Source organism: Bactrocera tryoni, unplaced genomic scaffold, assembly GCF_016617805.1.
Source record: "Bactrocera tryoni isolate S06 unplaced genomic scaffold, CSIRO_BtryS06_freeze2 scaffold_478, whole genome shotgun sequence".
Classification (NCBI taxonomy): Eukaryota; Metazoa; Arthropoda; class Insecta; order Diptera; family Tephritidae; genus Bactrocera; species Bactrocera tryoni.
In genome coordinates, this window is record NW_024396170.1 from 9,375 (window position 1) to 26,561 (window position 17,187).

Consider the following 17,187-nt stretch of genomic DNA (forward strand, 5'->3'; position numbering starts at 1 on the left):
AACCAAACATGTTTCAGTCCGAAAGCAAGCAACATTTACGCCTTTCCAATAGCAACGAACTCAGACCACCCCGCGAAGTTAGCGCTTCGTAAAACCGGCACGCTTCGTGCTGGCGTGGTGAGTTTTTACTCGTTTCCATTCGTTTGCACTCAATTGCGTTTGTTGAGCATTTGACTTTGCTTAGCATTGACATTCGAGCCAAAACATTTTTAGTTTGGTAGTGACTGCTATTGAATTTGGTTTAGTTTTTCGGGGAAGAATTGGAAGCTCCTGTTAATGTGTGCTAATGTGTATTACGTGTATTTTAAAGCAGTTAAGATATGAAATATTGGTACATGAATAAACACATACATACCTTTATTTGTATAAAGGAAATTTTAATAACTTAAAAAAGTATTTTCAGGCAAAGTAAGCTGAAAAAGTGTTGAAAAATTTGAGGCAGCTAAGAAAAAAGTGTAGTTTGGTTGCCGATAAGTGTGCCGCTGATCCTACATTTAATATACTTGTATTCTGTACAAAAGTGCAAATTGGAAGAAAATTTATAAAACGGCTTAATAACAAATCAATAAAAAAAATTGCTGACACTTACACCTACCTCTAAACAGTTACTCCACTCTCGCCGTCGGTGCATATTCCACACACTCATTCACATACACACACATACTCAAACGAATAAAAGCGGCTGCGTCAGACAATTCCAGCTGCTTTTGTGTCACTCGCTGAGTGCCACTTGGCGTCTCAAGCCGTTATGTCTGGCCATGCTGTGCACTGTGTCGACAATGTCTAGCCTGCCGCCGCGTGAGTGCCCTTTCGTCGCGCCGTATTCTGGATCAAGCCATCACTTTACATATTGCACCACCGATGGTTAGCCTGTTTTCATATTTGTTTTGCTCGTTATTTTAGTTAGTTGTCCATTAGGTGTTTGCAGATTTTATAAACACCTCTAGCCATGTGGCGTGCCATTGCGGGCTAACGGTAATTCGCAAGTTCCGCGCAATTCCGGTACAAGTTTAAATAACAAGCAGCAAGAATAACAAGAAAAAACGTTCACTTCGGCTGCACCGAAGCTAATATACCCTTCACAGGTGCATTTCTTTTAGTAACTATGTGTCCAGTTTGTATGGAAGCTATATGCTATATTAATCCGATCTGAACAATTTTTTCGGAGATTACATTGTTGCCTTAGAAAATCATCTATACCAAGTTTCGTGAATATATCTTCTCAAATGCAAAAGTTCTCCATACCAGCATTAGATTCCGATCGTTCGGTTTGTATGGCAGCTTTATGTTATAGTGGTCCGATATCGGCAGTTCCGACAAATGAGCAGCTTCTTGAAGAGAAAATGACGTTTACAAAATTTCAAAACGATATCTTCTGGGTGTTACAAACTTCGTGACAAACTTAATATACCTTGTTCAGGGTATAAAAACAGCAAAGGTAGCCTCGCCGCCACAATAACAGCGACACAAAGTCTAAACTTACGTAGCAGGCGTGCTTTAGTAAACTCGACATCTGTGTTTTATGGCAGTTGAAAACCGGTAAAGGAAGTGCAGTGAAGGTGTATTTCAGAATTTTGCTAAAATAAGTAATGTGCATTCCTTATAGTATTTACATAGCATTGCGGAACACTAACAGAAAAACGGCGCAAAAATTATTTGAAATAACAACACTATGCTACATTATACTAATCTTTTTCATTTTTTTATCTAGTGTTCGCCATAACATTTCGTTGTTAAAAGTGCAATAAAACGCTCAGCATAAAAGAAATCACGAAAAGAGTGGAAATCCTGAAAAGGATTTGCAAAATAGAAATTATTTCGTCTCCTTAAAAAATGAAACTATAAAAAGTGCGAAAAAGTTCTCCTCTAAAACAAAGCCGTAAAATGTGTGCAAAAGTTTCAAGTAGGTAGTCTTCGAAAGCAATAAAGCTGGAAAAGTGTGGAAAGTGAAAAGCATAAAAATTAAAACGTAGCTCTAACACTCAAAAATTACCGCAACTCGGAAAGTTCACCGGTTGAAAAAAGGAGTGTGCATCTTCCTTGCGGAATTGCTTAGTAAAAGGAACGGAAGAAAACGCGTTACTATTTGCTCGCTGCGCAAGTGTCTTAAAGTGTGCATGGATTATGTCAAAATTGTCGTCTTTTCGCACTAATCTTGTTATAATCTTCAACGCTTGGAAATGTAAGTTTGAATGGAAGTAAAAACATTATTATGGTAAAATTTGTATAAGTTATGAATACTTAGATAGCTATTCAGCGAACTTTTTGCATTTCAGCAATAGCACACCAAGTTATCAGTATTCAGTTTTGTATCGCGATTTTTGCAATTTCTAAATAATAAGCCTTCATAAAAACAAATAAACAATACTTACTTTCCAAACATGCTAAATGACAAAAAATTGTTATTTCATAACCTAGTAATACTCAAGAGGAAAAAAGTAAGGACTGTTTGTATAGACGAAATTTTGAGAACAATTCAAACATATGATCTTGAACTGCGGTTATAAACTTTCGAGATTATTCAGACTCATCTGCCGTGTTAAGCTACATATAGCTAGTACATTTCTCTTCCACTAACTTTGTTACAGTTTCCGAACCTGCAAAGTAGATAATATATGAGAGTTGGGATAGTATTGGCTCGATTTTATCTATTAAATGTTATCATGCCACATAGTACAAAAATGATCACTTAGTTTCATTAAGGTGCCTTACATATCAATACCAATCACATGGAGTAAAGTCAGTCCGATGTTCGAAAATCCTGATAATAGTTATATGGGGCAGGACATGTTCTCGCTCAATTTTGTCTATTTTAGACTCAACGATACACAATTATGAGTAAAACACTTACTTTTCAATGAGATAATTCAAATAATGGCCGATATATGCCGCATAAAATTCGCCGAAAGTTCGAAAATCTTTGTTTTAGGTACATGGTGGCTAAGGGAAGTACTCACCCGATTCAACCCATTTTTGATACACGTAAGTATTGTCGGGAAAGATTTTCTCTGAAAACTTTCTGGTGTTGAAACTTGTATATGGTAAGATTTCACATATTTTGGCGTCACTACGTAATGTAACATTTTGCATTACTCATTGCATTGCGAACTCTTGTTTTCATTACACGTAGGCCTTCTTTTGTTTTTCTGCTCCATTGGTTTGCCTTTCGGGACTTTATTTACTTAGCAATTCAAAAATTACGGAAAGTTTTTGCAACTGCAACATGAATGTAAACTATTTAAATTAGCTGTAGCTCTTCAAAGTTTGCTTGCCGCTGAGTTGTGCGCAGCAACTAGCCAGCAACTTCTGAATCTTCCTAAAGTTGTGTCTAGAAACATTTTTCAGGTTGGTGAAATGCAAATAGAATTTCACGCGGATGGAAACGCAAAAGTTGCCGTTGGTTCAATTAGAATGCAATATGCTGGATTAATTGTGAGTTAAGGAAAAGAGCATAGGAGAGTTATATAGCTGAATACTTCCGCATGCATGCCAATTTATATTTTCACAAAATTTCATTGAAATTGTTATACAGTAGACATATGTTGGCCTAAACCGCGAAAAATTGAGTGAGATCTTTGGCCGAAATCAATCTCATTCATTTGAACATATATTATATTTTATAGTTAGAAATTCTCCGGCAGAACTCCTACTGTTTTGAGAAAACCTATAAGCGTATTTTTCTTTAGATGACATCTCGAATTGATTTTCTTTGCGGCGAGAATAATTTCATTTTTCTAGTGCTGAGAATAAAATGACCGCTTAAAGTTTCAATTTTTCATACAGCTGGAAAACATAGCCTTTGACAAGGTCCTAGAATAACCAAACTGCCGAAAGGCAGTACTCTAAAAGAGTACACGGAAGCTCATATGAACTTGATAACCATAATTTTTGAGCCTCAAAATCAATTATTTAGATACGTGCAAAATCCAAGTGCAGATATACGAAATTATAAGTGATTTCATGAGAACAAATAACTCATTATATAGGTTAGGTTAGGTTAGGTTGGGTTAGTCTGGTAGGCCAAATAGCCACGCATAGACCAGTATTGATCCTTTGCGATACTAGATGGAGTTCAGTTACTAGGTGCATGAGAAGTAGTTATCCTTTAGCATGCGTGCGCTTGACATGAATTTGAAAAGGCTCTGTGGCCTAACTATCGATACCTCTTCCAGTGTATCACGACGTGGGCATCACAATGCTTACAGCATACTCTTGCCAGTGCGGGACAAGTGCATAAGAGATGCTCCAATATTTCCCTTGCGCTTTTCCCTAAACATTTCCTGCAGTCTTGATCTGTCCGCCCCATCCTGCGGGCGTGTGTCGCCAACAGACAGTAACCAGTTAATATTCCGATCAAGTTCCTACAGTCTCTTCTATTGAGTTTCAATAGGAATTTTGTGTACTTCCGATATCGTTTCGTATATGACTTTTGCAATTTTACACTCATTATATAAATCGGATACAGGATTAAGTTTCCCGCAAGATTATACATTTATTGCCGTTGGAAGGACATTAGATATTCCCTATTTAATTTTGTGTAAGGCAGAATGGAGGCATTCTAATTATAATCAAAATTCATCTGCCTTCTGAAATCTGAATTTTAATATTTTTACATTATTATTAATAAAATAATATATCTGATAGGCTAAGAAAGTGTATGATCTTGCTTTTCGTATTGTTAGGAAGACTCAAAGAAGATCTTTTAAATGCATTGATCGAGAGACCTCGTTGTAGATTATTCTTGAATTAATAAACATTTTCATCAACGGTTTAAAACATCTTTAATTTGAAGTTGAAAAATCTTTGCAAGCGATCGAAAAACCGAGCCCATTTTAAACTTGAGATATTGAAACTTGCGCTATTTCCACAACACTTTTCCTTGGAAAGTGAGCACGAACCAAAAATGGAAGAATGTCACCAAAAAAATATTTATTTTGCTTGAAGTGCTCTCTGTTGTTCGACACACCTTACACTTTTATTTTGCGGTGACATTCTCTTCGTAAGTTGAGTGTTTGTTGCCGTGCCAATTCTATCCAACACACCTTCTTAGCCATATCACTGCAGCATGTCAGAAACTTACGAATCTATGGGTAGATTTCTTTCAAGCTCAAGGATAAAGTTGCTGCAAACTCACTTGCATCCATGCATATGCTATTTGTACAAATACGGATACACACACATACACGTATAAGCTTTTATAGATTCTGTATGAAGAACATGTGTGGCTCCTTACAAGCCACTCGTGTGAAATCAAACTGGGTCACAGCTGCTAACTTCTACTTGCTTTAAGTTTCACTTTCTTCTCGTTCCGCTAGATATTCTTGCTGCCGCAGATGGTGCTACGTCGCTGTTCTTGCCACTTACAGACGCCTGGCAATAATCGGGCATTACATTCGTTCGTTTTTCTTGCATTATATATGTGTGATTTTTTTTTTATTTCAACACACCTTTATGGTTGTGGGCTGGTTGCCGTGGAAAACTTCAGACGCATTTCGTAGCTGTCTTCGTTGTATAATTAAATTCAGCTTCCAAGGGTCGGCGTTACGAAGAGGGTAAACTTTACAAAGAAATTTAGAGTTACTTTCGGCAGTAAAGCGGAGTGGAGAGATTTCACGCTCGACATACTACTGGCAGCACTATCTAGGAGCAGGCATTGCAGGACCGCATACCAAACTATGCATACCAATGAGACTTTTTTCGAGCATTTTTTAAGCAGAAGTATTTACTATAAGCCAGCGCGCAGAAATCAATTTTTCCGCAACTATCGCTACCAACGTATCGCGCATAGAAGAATACATAGGAAGGCTGAACCGCTTATCAGTTTACAACCGTGTATATCTGATCTCGGTCCCGCGACATGAACGGGTAGCTGGCAATGAACGAACTTGCCGCACCATAAACGAGTTGCTCCGCATGAAAGGAAGAGTGGGGAGAGAACGGCAGGAGCAATAATACACCACGCCCAGCTACTACTTAGAGGTACAACCTTGTAAGGTTTAGAGATATGTCCAACCTCCCCCGAGACAAATTCTGTATACTTGTCGCGCACTATACAGGGGACTGCTGGCTCAGAAAGCATCTTTCCAACATGAACATAGTCTCTTACGCAAACTGCCGGCTTTGCGACATTGAACAGGAAACTCCAGAATACCTGATGTCCCTGTTGTTGTCCCTGACTAACCCAGGTTTTAATACGTTAAGAGTTCTTAAAATAAATTCATCTTTGATCGTCATTGATAATTCTATGCAAAACTGGTTTTCTTTCGTGTCTTTGAAGATAATATTTACAAGTGTTTTTCGATTTCCATTTATCCTTCATTCAATTCATGTAGCACCCTTTTTCCACACTTTATGAACTTTCCCATAGCAATCAAACGATCTAGAATCGTGTGTTGAGCAACATTTAACATGGTTGTCATTTTCGTTTGACTCAAAATATCATCTTCATTCAATATAGACGGACTAGACTTCAAAAGTTTTTCAAGAAAACTACATAAAAAAAACAAGAAAAAGAGTTAACATCAATTGTACCATAACTATCATATCCAGCTCCAAAGGTTCTATACAAGAACTTGATTTCGATAAGTAAGTTTGTTAGTAGCCATGTTCTACATTCGTCCAATTTGAACAATTTACTCGGAGGTAATTTCGTTGCCTTGGACAATAGTTCATACCAAGTATCGTCCAATACAAAAATTTTCAATACAAAATTTGATTTTTTCTTTTAAATTTACGTTTGTTACCAGCACAATTGAAAGTTAAGTGGTGTCTCGTATGACAAGCGGGATGTTCTTACCATTTCTCGACTGTGTTGAGTAAGTTTTCCACTTATACTTATGGTGAGATTGTCACAAAGCTAAGTACACGCAGAGCTTTCAAAACTTGTTTACATTTTATGTACATACATTTTTATATGTGGACATTGTGTGTATAGAGTTTCTTTCATAAATTATTAAACTTGGTTTTATTCACTTGTCTAATATTTTTCACACAATATATGCGTTACCAATGCGTTCATTCGCGCAAAGCTGAAACTTTGGATTGCCGTGTGACAGTGCGTATGAGTGACATTAAGTGTTCGTATGATATAGTATTAGTTTCAAAGTCCGTGTATGCGTGAGTGTATTGTAACTTTGGAAGCACGTGTAATTACGCACTTCATAAATAAATAATACGTATATAGTATATGTTTTGTTTGGTATATGTTTAGATACTTGTAAGGATAGTATGTTTTTGTTGCCCAGTATATGTAGTACATACTATACTGCTGACGTATTTCACGTTCTGCGATTTATGACCATAAGAAACTTTTGTGCCTTGCTGACGTGCACGCATCTTGCCGCAAGTCAATTGCCTTCACCACACTTCCAGCTACTGCAATTATAGCTCATAAGCAGCGCTGAGCCCCTAGCTCACCTAAGGTGCACAATGTGACATAACGGTACGGTTAGTCGACTTGGCAACGACTTTGTAAATCTACATATAGTACGTCAATCTGTGCTTTAGTGTTAGCGAAAGCCAGTTCTTGATTTCTTTATTGCATTTGTACTTATATTCCTATATTATTTCTTTATTTTTATTTCTTGTTAATTTGCATGTTTTCATTTCACTGAATTTCTTCGACACTGTCAATGTGCCAATTAGTCAACGCAATCCGATTTCGTTTAAACATTTAATTGCAGTGTCACTTGCAGGGATTTGAGCGCCATACCGAAGTGAGAGAGAGACCGCAATTAGAAGTTAGTTAGTAGGAATACTTAGTTATACTTTGTTAGAATAGTTTAGTAGCACTTACTACACATTTATATCACTAAAGTTTTATTGACTTTGTCAATGTGTTCATTTACGTGATCATGTGTTTTTGTATTGCATCGTGTCGTGCCTGTGCACATGTATGCTTTACTAAGCTTAAATTGTTACGTCACTGTTTTATATGTACTTAGTAATCACACTTGAAGTGTGGAAAAATATATATTAGTATACATTTAGTAGGTATATGAATATAGGAATATACGAGGTTCTACAAATTAAGTGGTGATTAAGAGAGGATTCTGTAGAATCAGTAGCAAGAATGAGTGACAAGAATCTAAATTTTAATTTTAAGGTGAAGTGATTTTCAAGGGAAGCCAATTTTTTTGCTTAGTTGTACTTTCATAACTAACAATTAATCAAAAATGTCAATATCAAAAATTAGAAAAATACTTACACAAGCATTATCTAAAAAAATACTATATTTACCAAATGTATGTATTTGTATGTCTGCCAATTTGTGTGCATGCGCATTATCAGAATAAAATTTTTACAGTTCCATTACCATTTAACTCACAGCCAACAACAACAGAAACAGTTTTTCAGTATTTGTACTTGCTTGCCACCTGCAACTTTGCCCCGTCAGCGTCCTCAAATTGTTCCTGCTTGTCGCTAGGCTCACTTTTCCACGATTACGTTCTTGCAGTTCAAAGCGCTTGCTATTAATTCGCGAATTCTATTGCATTACTTCGCGTTTATCCCTCTATTTGCCTCTGTTGTTTAAGCTGTATGTATTTCTTAGGTACCTACTGCTCATTTCTATTGCTTTTGCCGCCTGAAGAGTAATTTGTTGCGCCTGTCGGAAATCGCAATTTGTGTGTCGATGAAGGCAGCGCCAACAAATTGAGAAATAGTAATGGAAATAATACAAGAAGATAAATCGAACTGGAAACGTAGAATTATGCCAAGAGTTAAACAAAAAAGTGCTTTGTGGGATAACTGCTTTTGTTTGTCATATTAGAAATAGAATGGATTACATACAGTATTACCTGACCTGAAAAGGATCGTACTTGTAAGTCCATCGGTTCCCTGAGAGTTTTAACAGTAAGCACTTAATTAGTTCGGGTGCTTTATGTAACTTACCCAGTGAAGTATAATTCGAGAAGTCACTTTTCTCAAGTAAATTTAGTTTTTTCAAAATCTCACATATTTCGTATAGCCAAAAGTTTTTTTTATGGCTCACTAAAATTCACTACCTCCCTATTCATTCTCATTGTCGGAATTCTCTAAAACCACTAATGCAATTATTTTGATGTGTTTTTCTACTATATTGAAACTTTTTCGAATTTTTCATGTGTAACATTGACTTTTCGTATTAAAATTAATTCGTAACTTATTCATTCTCTTTCAAGTGTAAACTTCTTCACAACTCCAAGTATTTGTTTTGCCTTTATAATTGGCGACTTTTCGTTTGTTGCCTCTTGATCATTTCCCTTTTCTTATGTTTTCTGTTCGTATTTTTTTGATATTTAACAATTTCCGTAGTTTTTCAACATGATAAATTAGTTTTTCGTTGTTTCTTAGCGTGTAACAGAAAATTGAATGGCAAAAAGTAAAGACGGAAATGAAATATTAAAGTTTAGTCATAAGAGTGAAAGAAAGGGAATAACATAAGCCGAGCAGCCTTGTGTCACCAGAGCGTGACAACAGAGTAACAAAAATGCAATAATATTAAGGAGGACCAGGTGCTTAAAAGGATTCATAAATTTTGGAAAAAGTGCAGAGATGAGGAGAAATTTTAAATAAAGAGGGAATGGTTATATAATATTTAACTTGTTCTAAAAAAATTTCAATATTGCAGAAGACCAATTTAATGTATAACCTGAAAATAGTTTATTATTCTGCTTTTAGAAAATCTGAATAAATTACTTTAAGTCACTTAATATACTTTTTATCTTCTATGACATTGTCTTGAGCAATTTTTCTCCCAAAGAGATGTGAAGAGCAAAAGGCAGCTATCCGAAAAGTTTACAATGAACAGCTATAATTAAGAGTTTCACCTGTAGATATAGCCGCACCGGGTGCATATTTCAGTTGAAATAAGTTTTATAAAAATCTCACGTCATCACCTGGGTTTACAGCCTTTAAGTTGTAAAATTACTAGTTGAGTGTAGTAACCTAAGTTGGAGAGGTAATTTTGATTTGAAGACTGGAATTGCTTCTTGAGGTCGTTTTATGTCCAATATCTCAGACAGAATCTGTGGATAAGCAAAATTCAATAAACTTATTTAGGGGTTTCATATAGTCTAATAAGGTTATATGCTATAACAAACCGAAAAAATAGCGTTTAGAAATGTAATTGCGTAAACTCCTTTTTGTATATAATCCATAATAATTTTTTGAAATATGGGAAAAATTTAAATTTTTTATGTTTTTTTGATTTTTGAGAGACCTCTAATTATTTCAAATAATTACAAATGTTTTTAATTTATACAATCGTTAAGAAAAAATTCTCAGATCTTGATTGGTCTGAACGCTCCTCGAGGTAGTTTCTTTACAACCACTGCATTTATAATCTCTTTTTGAGCATTAAGAAAAAAACAAAGAGCTTTTAATTATGTCTTGAGAATATGACATCTGGTCACACTAATACACAAATAGTGTGAACTCAACCTCCGACACATCGCTTTTGCTTGTTCGACGAAAATGCGCATATATTAAATTGGCCAAAGTGAAATAGGTTCATTTTCGTTTTTTTTGCCATTACAAAATATAAATACAATTTTACTTAACAACTTGTAAATTAGCCAAACTGAAGAATGTGTGACCCTACTTGTCTTTACATTACCCATTCCTTCACGAAGAATTAATTTCAATTACAATTGCCCTCAGGTTGGGACTACTTCAAAGCCATTATCTCGCTTTGTGCAGCAAAAAGGTTGGCCAAGCACGCCACGCATACATACATATGCTGTTATGGCAAGTAATCTTGATTAACAACTAGCGATGCTTTCAACACCTTTCACTTCCTTTATTTAACCATCACGCTTCACTGAACGAAATCCATTGACCTAAAACTTTGCTGCTCTTTTTAGCACTTCACGATCGTCTTCCCGTGTCTTTTATCTGCTTTTGGTTTTGCTTTCGTGTTGTCAGTGATTTAAATTCAGTTGAATCAGAACCACAGAAAATTTTATTGAAATCAATAAATTGTGGTTAGGTTACCCTTTTGTTTACCTTAAACTGTTCATTTCACTTTCCATTTGGAAAACGTGCATCCGGTAGTTTGCCACCTGACTGGGTTTAATGCAAATAAATTCTCGTTTTTAACTCACCACACTATTCTACATACAATCTGTGTTTGTTCATTCCCCTTTTCTTTTCTTTTCCTTTTCTTGTAACACGCGTTAACTAAAAGCTTTGACCATTGCAGGAAGATTTAATCTCAAAACCAATTTGTTCAAGTGGTTCGCTTAAGGATAAAAATCAAGGATATGCACACGAACGGGCTGACATTGACATATGTACACGTACACGAAGAAGGAAGGATTAATGAATATATAGCTCTGAAAACAATAAAGTAGGTGTGAAATAACGACGAAAATACAAGCGAAAGAATTCGATTAGTGCGGTAAGGCAGAAACCAACTCTTAGAAATTATACAGTGGTAAAGCTGGAGGATGGAGTCATGTGTAGAAGTTCACGCAAGTGAGGAAAATTCTCTGATCGCCATTCACTTGGGAGTGGCCAGAAACGATTCTTTTACACATGGCTCAAGCAGCTCATTACTTCCGGTCTTTGACCAAGTATCCTCTGGGTAGCCTAAGAACATCCGTTCAAAGACGAGCTAATGTGAGAAGGCGAAACAGAGGAAGAGGAAGACCTCCACTCCGTTGGAAGGACCAAGTGGAGAGGGACCTGGCTTTGCTTGGAATATCCAATTGGCGCCACGTAGCGAAAAGAAGAAACGACGCACGACGCGCGGCGCGCTGTTAACTCGGCTATAATCGCGTAAGCGGTGTCTACGCCAATTAAGAAGAAGAAAGCTGTGTGGAAGTGTCGTTAAAGAGCGTTAAGTTCTGGAAAGAAAGGGAAGATACAGACAACTATAAATATTTACAGTATCAAGTTACATATAAATACCATTTTTCACTTCATTAAATCAACTCATAGATTTTATACAAAAACCAAAACCTCAATGAGTATCATCGAACAACCACCGTGTTTACCAGATTGGGCTCCGTATAATTTTTTCTTGTTCCCCAAATTCAAATTGCCGTTTCATGGAACCAAAAGATTCGTATAAAAAGTGTTTCGAGGACTAGAAAAATCGTTGACGTAGGTGTATTACATATGATGGGGATTAATTTAGAGGCGATAAAATCAATACTGATGGATAATTAAATAGTTTGCGTTTTATTTACAATATCCGGGTACTTTTTGGTCATAATATATATAACAGGAATAATGAAAAATTCGAAATGTTAAAATTCAAGTGTTTCGATATACCAACTTTCCACGTGCACTTAATGTCTAATGATCAAAAACGACTATGCACTTATAACACTCGAAGTACAACCTTTACAAAAAACAAAAAGCATTGCAAAAAATATTTCCGAGCTTTTAAATGGGTTGTATGCGTCAGTCGTTCTGCTAGTTGTTCTTTACAACTTCTATACGTGAGAGTTCATTGGCATTCAGCTCAAGTGGCAGTGTAAGCACTCGGTTTGCTTCATTGAATGAGTGTACATACATATGTGTTAATTCTAAACTTTTTCGTCCACATTTAACAGTCCTCTGTTTACGTCGAGATTGAAAAGCAACACAACGACATGCATCCGCTTGAACTTAAATTTATTCGTACGAGTGTTGCTTTTCACATTCCGGGACTCGAGAACAATAATTAATTTTAATCATCGAAACTCACTTTATTATTTTTCAAAATATTCTTTATTAAGATCTTTGTACTTCTGCATGCGTTTTTAAAAAAATTGTCTAAGCACTTTTGCCACTCTGATTGGGAAACCTTCAAACCATGCCTATTGAACGCCAACCACCTCTTCAGATGTCGAAAAACGTTGACATCTTTGTTTAGTTTTTACGAACGGAAATAAAAAGAAGTCATTATATATATATAATTTATAAAATTTTAAAGCCACTAATACCTTAAAAGTTTCTAAAATCTACAATACTTTCCACTTGACTACATTATTAAGCGGTTACATGGGTTTTGGGGTTTCAAAACATCGATCCTTTTAAAGCCTTATTAAATTATACAACACCTTTAGAATATTTTCTTAAATTTAAGAAGTAGCAGTTTCGGATATGAAGCCTTGTGAACTTATGCGCTCGACGCTAGCTAAGCTAAATGCGCCGTCTTTAAACGCGTTTTTCTCGAAACAGTGTTTCTGAAGTCGGTTGGCAAGATTTCTCAAGAACTACTCACCCGATATTCGAGAAATTTTAGACAGGTTTATGAGATACAATTCTTAAAAACTTGGATGAACAATTTTTTTTTGATTACACTATTTGAAAAAAAAAAAATATCGGGAAATTTAAAATTTTTAGTGTTTTGTAAAAATGTCTGCCAAAAATTCAATTTTTATTGTTTTTCTCTTTGGTTAAGTTCTAAGTTAAGGTTTTTCACTCTAGATGATTCTGTGAAGAGTTATTCTGCCAACGCGGGCGGATCTCTTTTCCGAGGGGTCACCGTAAGTGGCGCCGCAATGGCTGAGTTTAAAGAGTTTATTTTTTCAAACATTTCAGAATTTTTTTGTTAATAGTGTATGTTTGTAACAATAAAAAAGTCTAATTATATTATTTCTTTTTTTACATAAAAAAAAAATCTTGAAAAAGGCTGTTTTTTACCCGAGGGAACCCATATTCTGATAAAATCCGACTAATCACTAAGTCGTAAATAAACATACAAGCAACAATAATTGTATACCTTTAACCGGATAGTTAAATTTTGTTTTAACATTTGGAATATTTCAAAAATATATAATTTAAGTCTTTCCGTTCAAGAAAATCGAGAAATACCAGAATTTTAATATTTCCTGAATTTCTGAAAAAGTTTGAAAGTTATGCATTTGAGATCATAAAGAATTGGTAACACTCTGATACCACCGAAAATCGAAGACGAAATCCTTATAATTTTTAATGAAAAAGAGAAACGAGACTTTAATGGATTTTTATTTCGGCTGCAGTTATTTACTTATATATAATGCTATGTCTGTGAGGACCTAGTTACTTTAGATTACGCTTAAACTCTCAGTTTATTCCGTTCAGTCCTCAAAACTGTTAAACGCCGTTTTCTTCAATGGAATTATGTTAACCTTTTATTAATAAATATGCAGATATACTTGGCTGCCTTGAAATACACAATTCTTGCTTTTTCAAACTTTACCCAACACACATTTCTTTCCTCTTTGTTGTTTTTTTTTTTCATTTTATTTATCCATGTGCAAAATATCATTACTTTTTTCTATAAAAGAAGGTAAAGAGGAAAGTAAATGAATTCGCATTAGAAACGCCAGACGACAACTTATAAAAAAAGCATATTGACAACAACTGCTCTCAGCTGACAACTACTTTAACTGACATAAGTGCTCATAAACTAATCGCTATTTAAGGTTATGTTTGTTGTTTGTGCTATCGCATTTAAGCAGGCAGTCTACACAGTTATTAGCAGCCAAGCTGCCAGCTGATTAGACAAGACACACAAAAAGTGGAAGGTAAACGAGGTACAAGTAAAAATGTCCGCCTTTGTAAAAATGGTGGACTGAGCGCAGAAGGGAGCATTCATTGTCTTGTTTGCAACGACAATTCATTCGCATTGCCGCCAATGACTATTAGATCAGCGGCTAATACATATAAGGCAGTATAAGGTTTCCCCATACTTTTCTCACTCTCGCGGTGGACGGCCCAAAAAACCTAAACTAAATAAAAAGTAATGAGCAAATTGCGGAAAACCAGACGAAGCGTTGAATGTAAGTAGCGGATCAGAACGTCTGGCGGCGTTGTTAATACCACTCTAATTCATTCTCACCTTCACACACACTCACAGAGTCTTGTCTAAAGAACAAGAACTTAGGTCGTCAGTAGTTTAGTGGCAATGACGGTGTCCGACTGTTCAACAGACAAGCAATTGTCTCTCAAAAACCTTACTACCATTACTGTTGTAGTTTATGAAAGCGCCGGCGTGAGTGCTAGTAAGCTTTAGGCGACTTCCATCATTTACTGTGAGTGGCAAAATGCGCAAAGCGCTTTAACTAAATGACAGTAACGGTAAATGCGACAGCCTTTGGAGTAATTTGGATTGTCGTTGTTTGTTTGTTTGCTTGAATTGTGAGTGGTTTGATTTGGTGTTCACCTGTGGTTCTAACGTTGTGCTGGCTTGCAGTTTTAGTGGTTCTGTCCTAAACAGTTAAATTTCGTTTTTTCCAGGACTACTTTTATTTTAGGTATAAAGGTGTACGTATACTTTTTACTGGCGTAGACACCGCTTACGCGATTATTGCCGTGTTAACAACAGCGCGCCAGTCGTTTCTTCTTTTCGCTACGGGGCACAGATTGGATATTACAAGCGAAGCCAGGTTCTTCTCCACTTGGTCCTTCCAACGAAGTGGAGGTCTACCCCTTCCTCTGCTTCCTACGGCGGATACTGCGTCGAATATTTTCAGAGCTGAAGCGTTTTCGTCCATTCGGACGACATGACCTAGCCAGCATAGCCGCTGTCTTTTTTTCGCTGAACTATGTCAATGTCGTCATATATCTCATACAACTCATCGTTCCATCGAATGCGTTATTCAGATCTAGTCCTCACAAATTTAGTTTCCTTATTTGTATTGTATTTCTTCAAAGTCTAATCTCATCGTCTCATTTATCAGAGATACATACCGCCTTAACGAAAAACTTCTACATTGAAAACTGTGCTGTGCGATTTGATTTTAATCGCTATGAGGCCTAAGGTCTATTCCGCTTTCTAGCACCCATAGAGCTATATATAGTACCATGTTCCGGAAGCCGTGTGAGGATGATTTATATGAGCCGCTCAGTGCTCACATCGATTAACTCCATAAAACGAAAAGTTGAGATACACGATGATGTAATGTATATTGTTTTTAAAAACTCCTCTGATAATATGAATTCAAATATATAATGTGGAATGCATAATTGCAGATATATGTAGCTTTCATCTAACGGTATATAAAATTAAGAATAGATAAGCCAACAAATAAAAGTCAGTAATGTTACAGTTTTTATGTGACTGATGGATTAATCGATTTGGCAACTGAAAAAAGTATTAAAGTTAAATTTTTAAGTTTTTATTACAGAAAAAGTTAGTTATTATACACTTTCATCACAGCTTTTCCATAAAAATGAATGTTGGAAGTTCGGTTATAAAATAATTTTCGTAATTAATTTATAGCAGCTTTATGTTGGCGGCATTATACTTTGGGATAATTGAGCAATATTATAAATACTGTCTTCTTTATCAGCTGTATGCGAGGACTCGTCATTTCGATTTGTTGACAAGTTCTTATAGTAATCGTGTTTAACAGGAGGAATGAATTTTAGCAGCTCCATCATGTCTCTCCATTTTTACTTTGTAACAGTTCTACCTTTAGGATATAATGAAGGCTGATCTATATTTTTCAAACTTTGCGGTCTACCCACTAAAAATTTTCTTATATTAATGGCTTGAAATTCTGCATCTTCATTATAGTCACATTTGAATTGTATGAGTTGGGGTTTGGACCTTCCTAACTTTATCCAGTGTATTTTAAGCCAATTTACTGAAATCCCTGTGACGGTTACTATTCAGTTAATGATAGACTGTTCTAAAGGAACGTGGTGAGTCATTTGGATTAGATGAAGCGACGCTTTCTTTTTACATGTTTTGAATATATGGTACCAACCATCTGGTGAAAAAATGTTTTGATATGTAAAATGTAAGCTGGAAATTACTTTATATATTTTATAACATTTGTATCATTATATCCTGAACAGGGTATATTAAGTTTGTCATGAAGTTTGTAACACCCAGAAGAAGGGTATATTAGCTTCGGTGCAACCGAAGTTAACGTTTTTTCTTGTTTATTTTATTGCTTGCAACCAAAGATGTAAATTGTTCATTAGAATGTCAATCGTATATCCTGCCGTCACTCACCTGTTAAGTGTCTCTAAAATATTTCTTACAAACGGTAATAAGTCCCTCTTTTCGAAAGTAATATGAAAACGAATGTGATCTTCGTTCTGTTGTTTCATTCGTAGGGCGCCTTCTTTTTATTTCGACAACTTTGACAAAACCTCTTAAGAAAAGAGGTCACGTTGACTATGTAAACTATAAAATTCTTTCATGGCAGCCTCTCTCTTATCCGAAATAATTTATTAATTGAAATTTGGCTGCATCTGCATTGAATATCGACAAATGCT

At 35.7% G+C, this 17,187-nt stretch overlaps 1 long non-coding RNA gene across 2 annotated transcripts in view; it reads left to right on the forward strand.

The window, feature by feature from the left end:
* Nucleotides 1-241: 241 nt before the first annotated feature.
* LOC120781176 overlaps nt 242-17,187 on the forward strand; it is a 29,201-nt gene continuing 12,255 nt past the window's right edge. For both annotated transcript variants that reach the window (XR_005706021.1, XR_005706020.1), the window contains exons 1-2: nt 242-331; nt 1,712-2,182. This is a non-coding gene — a long non-coding RNA (uncharacterized LOC120781176). The remainder of the gene's footprint in view (nt 332-1,711; nt 2,183-17,187) is intronic.